The 16,170-nt window shown below is 36.5% G+C and overlaps 1 pseudogene; it reads right to left on the bottom strand.

Annotated features, from left to right (window-relative positions):
* Positions 1–11,818: 11,818 nt before the first annotated feature.
* LOC126930087 (small integral membrane protein 30-like) lies at positions 11,819–12,018 on the bottom strand (annotated as a pseudogene).
* Between the last annotated feature and the right edge of the window lie 4,152 nt (positions 12,019–16,170).

Raw genomic sequence — 16,170 nt, 5'->3', positions numbered from 1 at the left:
TGCCACCAGGCCTCACCTCCAGCATTGGAGATTACATTTCAACATGAGATTGAACTGGGGACAAATATCCAAACTATATATACACTGATATTATTTTCAAATTTATTGATATGAAAACTATATACAAAAATGGGCTACTGCTAAATCAGAACTTTTTTATTATCAGAATAGGAGAAGAGAAGATAAGCACTGTGCTTAACATTTAAAAAAATATCGGGGCTGGGTGCAGTGGCTCACACCTATAATCCCAGCATTTTGGGAGGCCGAGGAGGTAAGCAGATGACCTGAACTCAGGATTTTGAGACCAGCCTGGGCAATGTGGTAAAACCCTGTCTTCACAAAAAATACAAAAATTAGCCAGACATGGTGGCTTGCACCTGCAGTCCCAGCTACTTGGGAGACTGAGGTGGGAGGATTGTTTGAGCCTGGGAGGCAGAGATTGCAGTTTGCTGAGGTAGCACCACTGCACTGTGTCTCAAAAACAAAAACAAAAACAAAAACAAAAACCTACAGGGAGGGGAAATGGGAAGAGCAGTCTCTCTTTCAGCTTAGCCAAGGCTACCTCAGCTATAATAGAATGTGCAAATATAAATGGGATTCTGTTGTGCCACCAATAACCAGTTCAGGGGAAAATATTTTTTCAAAAAAAAAAAAAAAGATTGCGTAGGCATTTGCAGCATAAAGGGTAAGTTACTCAGGAATAAAGATGTGCAAGAACTTTTTCTTCTTTGGCATACGCTCATTTTTAAAATTATAAAATATTAAAATGTAGAAAGAAAGAAAGAGTGTCTTTTTTTCTACTTGGCAATCATTACAAATAACATTAGCTCCACACAGTTTCGTTAAAAATAATTTAATCCAAACAGTGATTAGTCTAAACAACAAAGTGGTCAAAACACATTCTCAGTAACTAACTTTTATACATGATGCTTCATTTACCAATTTCTCAATCATTATACATCTTTAATAATTTTTGTCTGGTTTTGGAATTTTTCAGTTGGTTTTCCTGTTTTTCTTAAGTATTTTCAGCTAATTCTATAGGTCTGAGCTATATGAACACTGAAATTTAAAAAATAACCTAAATACTAAGTGGGAAACAAATTTGTGTTATCCAGGCTGCATAAACTTAGGCAGTCAATACATTAAAATGTAGTCGCGAAAAGTATCCATTGAAATGAAAAACAAAATAAGGTGATCAAACTGTATGTAATGTGCTTTCAAGTTAAAAAACTAAAATTAAAAAATACATATATATGCACATATATATCTATATTTATGCTCAGAAAGGGATTTAGGAAGGTAGAAGTCATTGTTCAACATAAACAATATAAACCAATATTTTTATTGTAAATTGACAAATTATTGTATATATGAGGTACAAAGTGATATTATGTCATATATATACATACAATGTATAATGATTAAATCAAGCTAATTAACACATCCATCACCTCAAATACATATCATTTTTTGTGGTGAGAACATTTGCAATTTACTCTCTTAGCAACTTTTTACATCGTTTTTTATTTATTTTTATTTATTTATTTATTTATTTATTATACTTTAAGTTCTGGGATACATGTGCAGAACGTGCAGGTTTGTTACATATGTGTAAACGTGCCACAGTGGTTTGCTGCACCCATCAACCCATCATCTACATTAGGTATTTCTCCTAATGTTCTCCCTTCCCTAGCCCCCCACTCCCTGACAGGCCGTGGTGTGTGATGTTCCCCTCCCTGTGTCCATATGTTCTCATTGTTCAACTCCCACTTATTATTAACTATGGTCATGATGCTGTGCAATAATCTCAAAAAACATATTTCTCCTAACAGAAACTTATTACCTTTTAACCAACATCCCTACTATCCCCAGCCTTTGATAGCCACCATTCTACTCTCCACTTTTATAAGGCTTCGATTGTTTTTCTGTTTGTTTGTTTGTTTTTTTTTTTTTTTTTTTTTTTTTTTTTGAGACGGAGTCTTGCTCTGTCGCCCAGGCTGGAGTGCAGTGGCCGGATCTCAGCTCACTGCAAGCTCTGCCTCCCGGGTTTACGCCATTCTCCTGCCTCGGCCTCCCGAGTAGCTGGGACTACAGGCTCCCGCCACCTCGCCCGGCTAGTTTTTTTGTATTTTTTAGTAGAGACGGGGTTTCACCGTGTTCGCCAGGATGGTCTCGATCTCCTGACCTCGTGATCCGCCCGCCTCGGCCTCCCAAAGTGCTGTTTGTTTTTTGAGAAAAGAAGGAAGGAAGGAAGGAAGGAGAGAGGGCGGGAGCAAGGAAGGAAGGAAAGGAGGGAGGGAGGGAGGGAGGATGTCTTGTCTGTCGCTCTGTCACCCAGGCTGGAGTGCAGTGGCATGATCTCAGCTCACTGCAGCCTCTACCTCTTAGGTTCATGCAGTTCTCCTGCCTCAGCCTCCCAAGTAGCTGTGACAACAGATTCATGCCACCACGCCCGGCTATATAAGTATTTGATTGTTTTACATTCCACATTAAGTGAGTTCATGTGTTTTTCTGTGCCTGGTTTAGTACACTTAGCATAATGTCCTCCAGGTTCATCCATGTTGTCTCAAATGACAGAATTTCCTCTTTTTTTAATGCTGAATACTATTTTACTGTGAATATATACCACATTTTCTTTATCTATTTGTCCATTGATGGACACTTAGGTTGATCCCATAACTTGGCTATTGCAAATAATGCTGTAATGAACATGGTAGCACAGACATCTCTTCAACATACTGATTTCATCTCCTTTGCATATATACCAAAAGTGGCATTGCTAGATCATATGGTAATTGTATTTTTAGTTTTTTGCAGAATCTCCATACAGGTTTCCATAATGGCTATATTAAGCTACATCCCCATCAACAGTGTAAAAGGGTTTACTTTTCTCCAAATCCTCACCAAAATTTCTCTTTTATCTTTTTTGATAATAGCCATTCTGACAAGTATGAGGTGATCGCTGTTTGTGGTATTAAACTGCATTTCCCTAATGAGTAGTGATGTTGAGCATTTTTTAATATATCTGTTGGTCATTTGTATGTCTTCTTTTGAGAAATGTCTATTCAAGTCTTTTGCCCATTTTTTTCTTTTCTCTCTCTTTTTTATCTTTTTCCAGACAGAGTCTCACTCTGTTGCCCAGGCTGGAGCGCAGTGGTGTGATCTTGGCTCACTGCAACCTCCATCTCCTAGGTTCAAGTGATTCTCCTATTTCAACTTCCTGAGTAGCTGAGATTACAGGCACTTGCCACCATGCCCGGCTATTTATTGTATTTTAATTTAGTGGAGATGGGGTTTTGGCATGTTAGCCAGGCTGGTCTTGAACTCCTACCTCAGGTGATCTGCCTGCCTCGGCCTCCCAGAGTGCTGTGATTACAAGCATAAACCACCACACTTGGCCCACCCACTTTTCAATCAGGTTATTTGTTTTCTTCTTAATGAATTTTCTGAATCCCTTATACATATTGGGTGTTAATCCCTTATCAGATGTATGACTTGTTTTTGGACACTTGTGTACCTTCTTTGAGAAATATTTGTTCATGACTTTTGCCTGTTTTTTGATGAGGTCATTTGGTTTTTTGCTTGTTCAATTGTTTAAGTTCCTTATAGATTCTGACTATTAGACCTACGTGGATGCATAGTTTGTGAATGTTTTCTCCCATTCTGTAGGTTGTCTGTTTACTTTATTGTTAGTCTCTTTAGCTATGTAGAAGCTCTTTGGTTTAATTAGGTCCCACTTATCAATTTTTGTTTTTGTTGCAATTGCTTTTGAGGTCCTAGTCATAAATTCTTTCCAAAGACCAATGTCTAGAATGTTGTTTCCTAGATTTTCTTCTACAATTCTTATAGTTTGAGGTCTTACATTTAAATTTTTAATATAAGCCTGGTGCAGTGGCTCATCCTTGTAATCCCAGCATTTTGGGATTTGGGTGGATCACTTCAGCCCAGGAGTTCAAGACCAGCGTGGGCACTGTGGCGAAACTCTGTCTCTACAAAAAATTAAAATATTAGCTAGGCCTGGTGGCATCTGCCAGCTACATGGGAGGCTGAGGCAGGAGGATCACCCGAGCCCAAGGAGGTCAAGGCTGCAGTGAGCTATAAACCTGGCACTGCACTCCAGTCTGGATGACAGAGTGACTCTCTGTCTCAAAAAACAAACAAAACAAAACAAAATATAAGTCTTTAATCCACACTGAGTTAATTTATATATATATGTTGAAAGATAGGGGTCTAGTTTTGTTCTGCATATGGCTAGCCAGCTATCCCAGCACCATTTATTAAATAGGGTGTCATTTCCCCAGTGCTTATTTTTGTCAATTTTGTCAAAGATTAGATGGCTGTAGTGTGCAGCTTTATTTCTGTGTTCTCTATGCTGTTTCATTGGTCTATGTGTCTGGTTTGGTATGATGTTTTGGTGACTGTAGCCTTATATAGTTTGAAGTCAGGTAATATGATGCCTCCATCTGTGTTCTTTTTACTTAGGATTGCTTCAGGTATTGGGCTTTTTTTTGGTTCCATTTACATTTCAGAATAGTTTTTATATGTCTGTGAAAAATGATATTGATAGTTTGATAGCAATGGCATTAAATCGATAGATTGCTTTGAGCAGTATGGCCACTTTAACAATACTGATTCTTTCAATCCATGAGCATGGAATGTTTTTCCCTTTGTGTCACCTATGATTTTGTTTAGCAGTGTTTCATAGTTCTCCTTGTAGAGATCTTCCACTTATTTGGTTAGATGTATTCCTAGGTATTGTTTTGTGTAGCTATTGTAAATGGGATTGCATTCTCAATTTGGCTCTCAGTTTTAACATTAATGGTGCATAAAAATGCTACAGATTTTTGTACATTGATTTTGTATTCTGAAACTTTATTGTAGTCCTGGGCTTTTCTTTGATGGGAAACTTTTTATTACTGATTCAATCTCCTCATTATTGTTCAATTCAGATTTTCTATTTCTTCAAGATTCACTCTTGGTAAGTTGTATATGTCTAGGAATCTATCCATTTCTTATAGATTATCCAGTTTGTTGGCATATAGTTGTTCAAAGTAATCTCTTATGATTATTTTTATTTCTGTGGTATTAGTTGTCATGTCTCTTCTTTCATTTCTGATTTTGAGTTTTCTTCTCTTTTTTTCTTACTATAGCTACATGTTTATCAATTTTATGTTTTTAATAAGCCAACTCTTAGTATTTTTTATATTTTTCTATTTTTTTCCTAGTCTCTATTTTATTTATTTCCCCTTTAATCATTGTTATTTCTTTCCTTCTGCTCACCTTGGACTCAGTTTGTTCTTGTTTTTCTACTTCCTTGTAGTATAACATTAGATTGTTTATTTGAGACCTTTCTCTTTTTTGATATAGGCATTTATTGCTATAAATTTCCCTCTTAGAATTGCTTTTGCTACATCCTATAAGTTTTGGTGTATTATGTTTCCATTTTCATTTAACTCAAGATAATTTTTAATTTCCCATTTGATTTCTTCTTTGACCCATTTCTTGTTCAGGAGCATGTTATTTAATTTCCACATATTTATGAATTTTCAAAACTTCTCCTGTTATTGATTTTTAGTTTCATACCATCATGGTCAGAGAAGTTAATTGATATGTTTCAATCCTCTTAAATTTGCTCAGACTTGTTTTGTGGCCTAACATATAATTTATCCTAGAGAATGTTACATGTGTTCTTGAGAAGACTGTGTATTCTGTTGCTGTTGGATGAAATGCTCTGTATATGTCTGTTAGGTCTATTTGATCTAAAGTGTAGGGCAAGTCCAGTGTTTCCTTATTAATTTTTATGTAGATGATCTGTTCATTATCGATAGTATGACTTGAAGGCCCCTATTGCAATTATTATATTGCAATCCATCTCTTCCTTCAGGTTTTTAAATGTTTGCTTTATATATTTAGGGGCTCCAATGTTGGGTGCATATAGATTTACAATTATTATATTCTCTTGATGAATTAGCCCCTTTATTATATATAATGACCTTCTTTGTCTCTTTTTATAGTTTTTTTTAAATTTAAAGTCTGTTTTATTTGATACAAATATAGCTACCCCTGTTGTCTTTTGGTTTCCATTTGCATGGAATATCTTTTTCCATCTCTTTACTGTCAGTCTATTTGTGTCCTGAAAAGTGAAGTGAGTCTCTTCCAGGCAGTATATAGTTGGGTCCTATTTTTTTAAATCCATTCAACTACTCTGTCTTTTATTGGAGAATGTAATCCACTTACATTTGTCTTAGTTTATTTTGCACTGCTATAACAGAATACCACAGACTGTGTAATTTATAATGAACAGAATTGTATTGGCTCATGGTTCTGGAGGCTGGGAAGTCCAAGATCAAGGGATCAGCATCTGATAAAGGCCTACTTTCAACCTAACACAGTAGAAGGCATCACATAGATGATAGAAAGAGCAAGAGGATGCCAAACTCATCCTTTTATAAGGAACTTACTCCTGTGACAATGGCATTAATTCATTCATTAGGATAGAGCCCTATGACCCAAACACCTCCCCATAGGCCTGCACCTCCCAACACCTCCACATTGGGGGTCAAGTTACCAGCACATGAACTTCAGGTGGCACATTCAGACCATGGCAACATTCAAAGTAATTATTGATAGATAACAGCTTACTAATGCCATTTGATAATTTATTTTCTGGTTGTTTGTAGAGATGGTATTTCTTTCTTCCTCTCTTGCTGTCTTACATTGTGGTTTCATGATTTTTCTGTAGTAGTATGCTTTGAATCCTTTCTATTTATGTTCAGGGATCCCCATGAGGTGAGATTGAAATGGGCTTCCTGGAAAGCTTCTTGGAATGTTAAAGAAACTGGATATTCACTTCCTAACTCCTTTCAAGACCACAAAAATCAGCATAAGGCTAGCATCATTGTTTAAAATGCGTTTAGATATAAAGAAGTTGAGAGAAAAAAAAGTCAGATAATCAATATGTGAAAACTAATGACCACTAATATTAAGGTTTGAACTATTTTTTTCAAAATATTTATTTACTTGGCTGTGGTGGCACATGCCTATAATCCCAGATACTTGGGAGGCTGAGGCAGGAGAATCACTTGGATACAGGAGATGGAAGTTGCAGTGTGCTGGGATTGTGCCACTGCACTCCAGATTGGGCAACAGAGCAAGTCTCCTTCTCAAAAAAGAAAAACATATCTATATATGTATATATGCATATATATATATTTATTTGCTATATGTAACATACAACCATAAAATACATATGAATTTATGGATTTACTTATATATAATTTTATATACATGTATATCTTACATCATTTTTATCATATTGTATATCAGGTTTTGTATAATGCTTTTTTATCATTCACATTATATACATTTTTTCATGTGATTAAAATTCACAGCATAATTTTGTTGGCTACATATTATTGTCATACAACATTTATTTATTTATTTGTTTATTTATTTATTTATATTGTGGTTAAAAAGCACATAACATGAAATTTACCCTTTTAACCAATTTTTAACTGTAGAGAATTGTTATCTACACAAACAGCATGGATCCAGTTAGCCAACTGGGCCTGCTCAGCTGGCTTCTGAATGGAAGTTCAAGGCTTGCTTAGCAGGTAGGTAAAGTTAAGCTGGTGTAATAACCACTCACACTCAGTTTTCACATTGTAAAATATGAATAATTCTGCTAACTAGCTCGTCAGATTATTAACTAGATTAAATACAATGTATAAATCACTTAACACAAAAGCAGAGTACCTACTCAGTACACATTTCCTTTTATTAATAGTACTGGTCAGTTTATGTCAATCTGAACTCTTAATACCAGTGGGGACCTTGAGATATTTAGAGGCTTAGATCACTTAAATTAATTTTACATCATTAAAAATAAAATATTTTGTTTTCACTAACTAGCACCATGTTTTCACTTTTAAAATGTGATGCATGCAAATGAAATCTATTTGTGTGTGTACGTGTGTTATCATTTGACTTACATCACACAGTGTCTGACAAAAAGTAATAAATCTTTCTTGAATGAACAGTATTGTATGGTTATAAAGCAGCTACCACATACTACAAACTGTGAAATGTTATATTCTGAGTTCACACAAGACCTACATCACTGAAAGCCTTGGTTGATAACAGTAGATAAAAGGCTTAATGGATTCATTGACTTCCCATAAACAAATAATGAAGTTCATAGTCTATCGTTCATTATACCTGGGCTGAAGGAGACTCTACCATACTTATCTGTCAAGAGCTCTAACTAGGAGTGAAGGAAGGAGTTTCCCTTCCTGTTTCAAGTCCCTTGGACAACAAGCTGGCTAACATTGATGGGGAAGGGACACTTGTGCACAGAAGTAGGTAAAACTAGGCACCGTTCAAAACCAGCCTGGCCAACATACTGAAACCTCGTCTCTACAAAAAATACAAAAAATTAGCTGGGCATGGTGGTGGGCTTCTGTAATCCCAGCTACTCGGGAGGCTGAGGCAGGAGAATCGCTTGAACCTGGGAGGCGGAGATTGCAGTGAGTTGAGATTGCGCCACTGCACTCCAGCCTGGGCAACAAGAGCAAAACTCCGTCTCAGAGGGGAAAAAAAAGCAGGTCAAACTAGGCTGAATTTTGAATAACTGAATATGACTGAAAATCTATGGGATTTTCCTGAGGTATCATTAAGACATGAGTCAGGGGGATTTGATAAAACAGAATTGAAGTCATTTAGAAAAAATTCTACCTTTATACCCTAAGGCAGAAAAATCGCTTGTTAAACTTGTTATGCATATTTTGACGGCAGAAAGACTTTTAAAAACTTTTGAAGTCCATGGTCGTACCACCTGAGTGTACTTGATCACATCTGGAAAACTTTTAGAGCCATTAAAGAGTTTAAGAACCTTAAAACCAAGGAAGAATTAATGTTACTTATGACATATGATACTTAAGAAGAAAATAATTTACACTACATGTAAATCACTTGATATTAATATTAATAACAGTATAATAAATACATAGTGTAATAAAATTGTTATATTTTCATTAAATTTTATCTTGCTAGAAATACCACTTGTGAATTGTGCTTAATAATTTATAACAAAGACAGTAGGATATCTGAAGGATGTCCCTCCTTCTGTTTACTGCCTGACAAAAACTTATACTTGTATTTCCAGACCAGTACAAATGCCACCTCTAGGAATGTTATAAATAATATACTTCTATATCACATTGTATTTTAATTATCTGGTTTTTTTTTCCATAACTAGATATGTGTCCTTCAAAAATAAGAAAATATCTTATTTTTGTATTCCCTACCTGGTATAATGCCTGACGCATAGTAGGCAGTTCATAAGTGACTGAGTTATTTAATAAGTCAGTCATATATAGAGTCATGCGTTGCTTTACAATGGGATACAGTCTGAGAAATTCACTGTTAGGTGATTTCATAACTGTGCAAACATCATAGACACAAACCTCCATAGTCTATCCTACCATACACCTAGGCTATACGGTATAGCCTAATGCTCCCAGGCTACAAACCTGAATAGCATGTTTTTGTATTGGATATGTAGGCAATTATGACACCATGGCAAGTATTTGTGCATCTAAATATGAAAAAGGTATAATTTTTAAAAGGAATAATAATCTTATGGGACCACTATCATATATGCAATCTGTCACTGACCAAACATTGTTATGTGAGGCATGGCTGTATTTCTCATCATTAGAGTTGAAATTAAGTTTTGAATAACTAGAATATTTTGGGAAAGTCATTGATGTTCATGAGCATGAGGTGCTCAATGTACTTCTTTAGTATGACCTTTTTTCATAAGGTTACAGGAGATTTACTGGCAGAGCTGATAATTGACTTTATTGCTCACCAAATTGCCAACTCTAACATAGATATTAAAAATTATGAAAAACATCTAAACTGTTGGCTTTTTAAAGATCACTCTGTTTACTTCAGGCTGTGATGCATTTATTACTATGAAGTCAAAGAACAGTTCTAAGAGATCTTAATTTCCCAGTAACATGATAGTGAGCTGGAGAGTGGAATATGACCTATGGCTTGCAATTCTACGCGAGTGTTTAACTTCCTCAAGTAACTCATTAACTGTTTGTCTTACTAAGCAAAGTGCAGGATGATTCTGAAATAACTAAATAGACTAATAAATGTTTTTGCAACAGGGAAATCTTTCACACTTGTATGCTGTTATTAAAATAGATACTCTACTGTGTGTGAGCTGTCTTAATTCACTGAGATACTACCTCAAATTTTTCGCTTGGTGTGTTTCTCTTTTAACTTCAAATGTGGTGCAGACAGAGTTATAAAGCCCTCATTTCAACTTTGCAAGCCTTTGTGCATTCTTTCTCAAAACAATGGAATTTTCTACTCAGCACATACTCAAATGCATGCAAGGAAATATTCTAAGAGGTAAATACAGTAATGCAGTGATTAATTTTTTAAAAGATTCTATTTAAAAAGTAAACTTAATATTGTTTTATTTATATTCTTATATGGAATGGTATACCTTTTAAATTCTAAACTAAAGTGACATTGGTATTAATTTGGCTACTATCCTAGTTTTACAAGCCTCACTACAGGTATTTTCGTATCTGTAGACTTGAGTAAAGTGTCCAATATAAGGCCGGGTGCAGTGGCTCACGCCTGTAATCCCAGCACTTTGGGAAGCTGAGGGGGATGGATTGCCTGAGTTCAGGGGTTCAAGACCAGTCTGGCCAACATGGTGAAGCCCCGTCTTTACTAAAAATACAAAAAAATTAGCCAGGCATGGTGGCATGTGCCTGTAATTCCAGGCACATGCTTAGGAGGCTAAGGCAGGATAATTGCTTGAACCAGGGAGGTGGAGGTTGCAGTGAGCTGAGATCTCACCACTGCACTCCAGCCTAGGCAACAGAGCAAGACTCTGTCTCAAAAAAAAAAAAAAAAAAAAAAAAAGTCTGATATAAAGATAAAATTTTTCAGATGAAGATGAAATATTTTCAGAAGTAGTTCTAAGTGAAAACTCAGTTTAGCCACAATCTAGACATCTACGTCTGTCTTGTTCATCTTTTGTTTCCTAGCACATAAATTAATCTACCAAAAAAGAACCTGAACTAATTGTCTTAAACAGTACTTAAACTGAACTGTAATTAAAGGATTTTCTTTTTTTTCAGCAACATAATGGGTTTATATTTAATATACTACTTCTTATCAGGAGGATGTTACTCAGTTAATATAAAGGTTTTTTTAACATTAAATCTCTTTTCCATGCCAATGTCTTTAAATCTTTTCTGCATTTCATTATTAGATACACTGAATGCATTTTTCTAAATGTTTCTTTTCCCCCAGAGATAAAAAGTTCCCGTTTTTGGCTGACTATTTGATATCTAAATACAATATCAACTTGGGAGATAACAAAACAAAATTCTAATAAAAATATGGAGAAAAGACTGCAGCGATTCAGGAGGCAGTGATTACAGGTGAACAGTGGTGATTTCCTAGACTTCTGGGCAAGAACCTCCTTCTTTCTATTTTATGTGCTTTGAAATTTTAAAACTATGAACTATTATGAAAATTTCAGCCCTCTTACTTCTTTGACCACCTTTCTGACCAGCAAATACAAATCATAGGCTGAATTTTTCAGTGCATAATTTGTTGTAAAGAAAACTTTCCTTTTTCCATATATATACATATATCTGTTTGTTCCCATTTCATAGAAACAATGAAGAATGTAAAACTCCCCTATTTACTGATTCTTGAAAACTTTTAGACACCAAAGCTCAGGTTTAGCCTCAATAGTACAAAGGTTTTCAGGCTGAGGTTTGATTCAGTAGGCCCTTCAAAGTCACATGTGTCCGTATCTTTCTAGTGCAAATACCTGCAAGTAAGCACAAATGCCTGTAATGCTGAGGACCACACCTAACAAGAGAGCGATTACATCACTGGCTTCTTCTGCTTCAACAATAGGCAGCATCAAAACAGTGACCTGAGAACTAAGGACAACTATGTTGAAACTGAGGTCATGCTGTTGAAATCTTGAGGGCTGAAGGTTCCAAAGAAATGATATACATAGAATTCTATCTGACTTGAAATTTTCCTTTTCTGGAGCTCCAGATGCTGAGACTAAGAGGTTCCTCATGAGGCTGCTTTGCAGGAAGCAGTCATTACAGGAATCAAAGCATTTTCGTTCCTTTTGATGCATAACTATCTTATCTACACACAGATGATAAGAGCACAGAAAAATGTTATTTCTGTTATTTAGTAATGATTCTAATTTAAAACAAATCCTTAGGTTGCACTAAAAGAAACATCTCGATCAAGAAAAGTAATAGTTCCACTGAATTGGGTTCAAATAAAATGTTTATACAATTGTTATTAATTTTTTAAAATTTTTTTGAGACAGGGTCTCACTCTGTCACCCAGGCTGGAGGGTGGTGGTGTGATCTCGGCTCACTGCAACCTCTGCCTCCTGGGTTAAAGTTATTTTCTTGCCTCAGGCTTCTTGAGTAGCTGGGACCACAACCATGCACCACCATGTCTGGCTAATTTTTGTGTTTTTAGAGGAGACAAGGTTTCACCATGTTGGTCAAGCTGGTCTCAAACTCCTGGCCTCAAGTGATTCACCCGCCTCAGCCTCCCAAAGTGCTGGGATTACAGGCGCGAGCCACTGTGCCCAGCCTGTTATTAATTTATAATGCCACTAAAATAAATACAACAGAATAAGACTTTTAATGAGGGTGTGGAGAAATACAACCAGAAAATCTAACCTATATCTGTGCCTCCTGGCCAGTAACCCTTTAGGAATTCTGTATAGAGAGCAGGTCAGGTGGGAAAGATGTCTGGGGCTGGCCCTTGGTGGGAGGCTGCGGCTAAGAGGAAAGGCTCAGGTTTGGGAGCCCAGAGCCTTGCCTGGCTCTGATCTCTGACTTCTAGAGCCCCAGCTGCTGGCCGATTCTAGAATATCCTACTTAATATGATCAAAAGGCCTAGGAGAGCTTGGGGCCCTCAGTGGCAAAACAACAATGTCCAACCCTTGGTCTCCTCTCTTTCCACTTTTTGTTAAACAGCATCCCAGTTGGTTTTTCCCACCAGTGGTGCTGTTGAGATTTTTAAAATATTGCCTCCATTTATCAAGGAGAGAAATAATAACTAAGAAATATACCCTTAAAAAATATTTATTTCTTTTTCTAAAAATATGGGAGCCAACATTCCATTCATGGAAGAAAGACAAGGCCAACCCCTTACCCTCAGAGAGGTCCACCTGGTTTGACATTGCAATACTTCTCATTTTTTTTTTGGTTATTATTTCATTTCAATTCCATCCTTCTATTCTTCTTAGTCTATATCCATAGACCAAGGGGCACACAGATACTCAGATAACTGCCAAAAAAAAAATTAGTTACTAATATATAATTAACATTTATTGAACATTATGCTAGCCAGTGTTTTAGATACTTTATAAATATCATTAATTTTCTTTCTTTCTTTCTTTTTTATTTTTTATTTTTTCAAGGTGGAGTTTCACCCTTGTTGCCTAGGCTGGAGTGCAGTGGCACAGTCTCGGCTCACTGCAACCTCTGTCTCCTGGGTTCAAGCGATTCTCCTACCTCAGCCTCCTGAGTAGCTGGAATTACTTGGCATGCACCACCGTGCCTAGCTAATTTTTTTTTTTTTGTATTTTGAGTAGAGACGGGGTTTCACCATGTTGGCCAGGCTGGTCTTGAACTCTTGACCTTAGGTGATCCGCCTGCCTCAGCCTCCCAAAGTGCTGGAATTACAGGCATGAGCCACTGCACCTGGCCTAAATATCATTAATTTTCACAACCACTCTATGAAAGAAAACCATGATTCAGTATATAGTTCTCTTCAAGGAGGGAAAACTGCTTACTAAAACTGAGCAATATTAGGTAATTGTGTGAATCCATTCCTAAAGGGCATTGCCTCCACAATAGACAATTATTTTCAGTTGTAGTTGTATGAATGATATATAATGCCACAGCTGAAATCCTGCTGCTCTGAGAAAGTTAAGAGTGCGTCCAGAGAAACCTGAGCAGGTTAGTGAAGCATTCAAAAATGCTGTTGCTTGTGGAAAGGTTAAAATCACTGTGACACTTTAGCATAGAGAAGAGACTACTTAGGCAGCTATCTTCAGATATTTGAAGGGCATTTTGTACAGAACAGATTGGATCTTATTTTTGTATTGCTGCCAGGCACAAATAAGATACATGAAATGGGACAGGGAGACTTTGTGAGTCAATGAGTTCTCTTTGCATTGCTAAAAGTGCTCAAGATTATCATTATCAGGGTAGAGCTTGTTTTTGTTCTTTTTAAATTTATTCCAAAACAAATACGAAACAGCTTTACCAAAAATGAAAGGAAAGAAATAAAGCAGGAAGGTAAAGCGGGAAGATAGGCAGAAAGGAAGGATGATAGAAAAGAGAGAGAGTTTGGGAAAAACATAAGGGGTGATCCGTTAAAGATTTTTTCAAGAAGTAAATGGAAAGTAAATTTAAGATGAGTCACTGTTTTCCTAAGAGAATAGGAAGGTTTATCCAATGTATGATCTGGTAAGTATATCAAAAATTTGTTTAAAAATTACATAAAAAAGATCCTAAGATACAAAATAGTCAATGTTGATGATATATATGATGGATATTGTCATATCTTTTTGGTAGGATTATGTATATTGATACATTTAAACAAACAATAATTTGACAAAATAAAGCATTTATAACTTCTGCACCATAATTCTACTTCTGTGAATCTATCCTAGTGAAAAAAATCGTAAGAAGCTGTGAGCATAAGCATATTCATCACAGTGTATTTTTTAAATAGCAGAAAATTGGAAATAATATAAATCCAATTATAGAGGAATAGTACATTAACTGCAGCACATTCAATGGATAGAATGTTATGTTGCCATCAAAAAGATGTTGTCGGCTGGGTGCAGTGGCTCACACCTGTAATCCTAACACTTTGGGAGGCCGGGGAGGGCGGATTGCCTGAGCTTGGGAGTTCAACGCCAGCCTGGGCAACACGGTGAAAGCCTGTCTCTACTAAAATACAAAAAATTAGCTGGGCGTGGTGACATGTGCCTGTAGTTCCAGCTACTCAGGAGGCTGAGGCAGGAGAATCACCTGACCCTGGGAGGCGAAGGTTACAGTGAGCCAAGATTGCCTCTCTGCACTCCAGCCTGGGCGACAGGGTGAGAGCAAGACTCCGTCTCCCCGCCGCCAGAAAAAGGATGTTGTCAAAGAATGTGTATCAGCAGGGGGCTAAGGCAGGAAGATTGCTTGAACCCAGGAGTTGGAAGCTGCAGTGAGCTTTGATCACATCACTGAACTCCAGCCTGAGTATACATAGGCAAAACATTTTTTAAAGGACTTGTAAAATTTACTTGGCTCTCTTCTAAAATTGTGAATAAATTCCATTCATATACCTCAGGGACATTTCCCACATTTACCTCTTCTTTTCAATTCTCTGCAACCCCACATTATTCTGGATCCTCTTACTTATAAACCACAATCCAATATTCCCTTTTCCCCCTTTGTCAGCTGCTTTCTTTCTCTCTATCCCCCTCTATCAGTTATTTTTTAAAAATTATCCCAGATCAATTTAGTTTTTCTCTCCCTGCCTTCACCCCTTCCCAATTTTGAATTCTACATATCAGAAGTCCATCACTACAGCCTGGCAGAAGATGAGTCTTCTCGGGGGAAAGGAGGTGGACGCCGGAATGAAACACACAAAGTCAGCATTGTCTCTTGTGGTAGAGGGAAGGTCATCTCCACATTAATAATTTTTTATCCTGTTTAGTTATAAACCAGTTAACAAAATTTAAGATACCAAATATTGAAACTTGGTACTCAAGTCTTATAGTCAAACTGGTTTTGGTTCAAATAGATATACTCCCATCAGGAATACATGAAAATATCCATAATATACACCTGCATCAGCATTGGGCATTTTATTTCTTAGTCTCCTTTTTCAGGCAAAACTAACAAAAATTATGTTAAAATACTGATAAACACACAATTATAACATTAGCATAAGTGGTGGTGCTGACATGTAAAGGACTAGAAAGGTCTCCCAGACAGAAGGGCCAGGATTTTACCGTGAAAATAAAACTTATTTGGAACTACGTCTTAGGACCCTGCCAATTTCTTGCTGAGTTAAGAC

Source organism: Macaca thibetana, chromosome 11, assembly GCF_024542745.1.
Source record: "Macaca thibetana thibetana isolate TM-01 chromosome 11, ASM2454274v1, whole genome shotgun sequence".
NCBI classification, from domain to species: domain Eukaryota; kingdom Metazoa; phylum Chordata; class Mammalia; order Primates; family Cercopithecidae; genus Macaca; species Macaca thibetana.
This window is presented reverse-complemented; position numbering and strand designations above follow the sequence as displayed.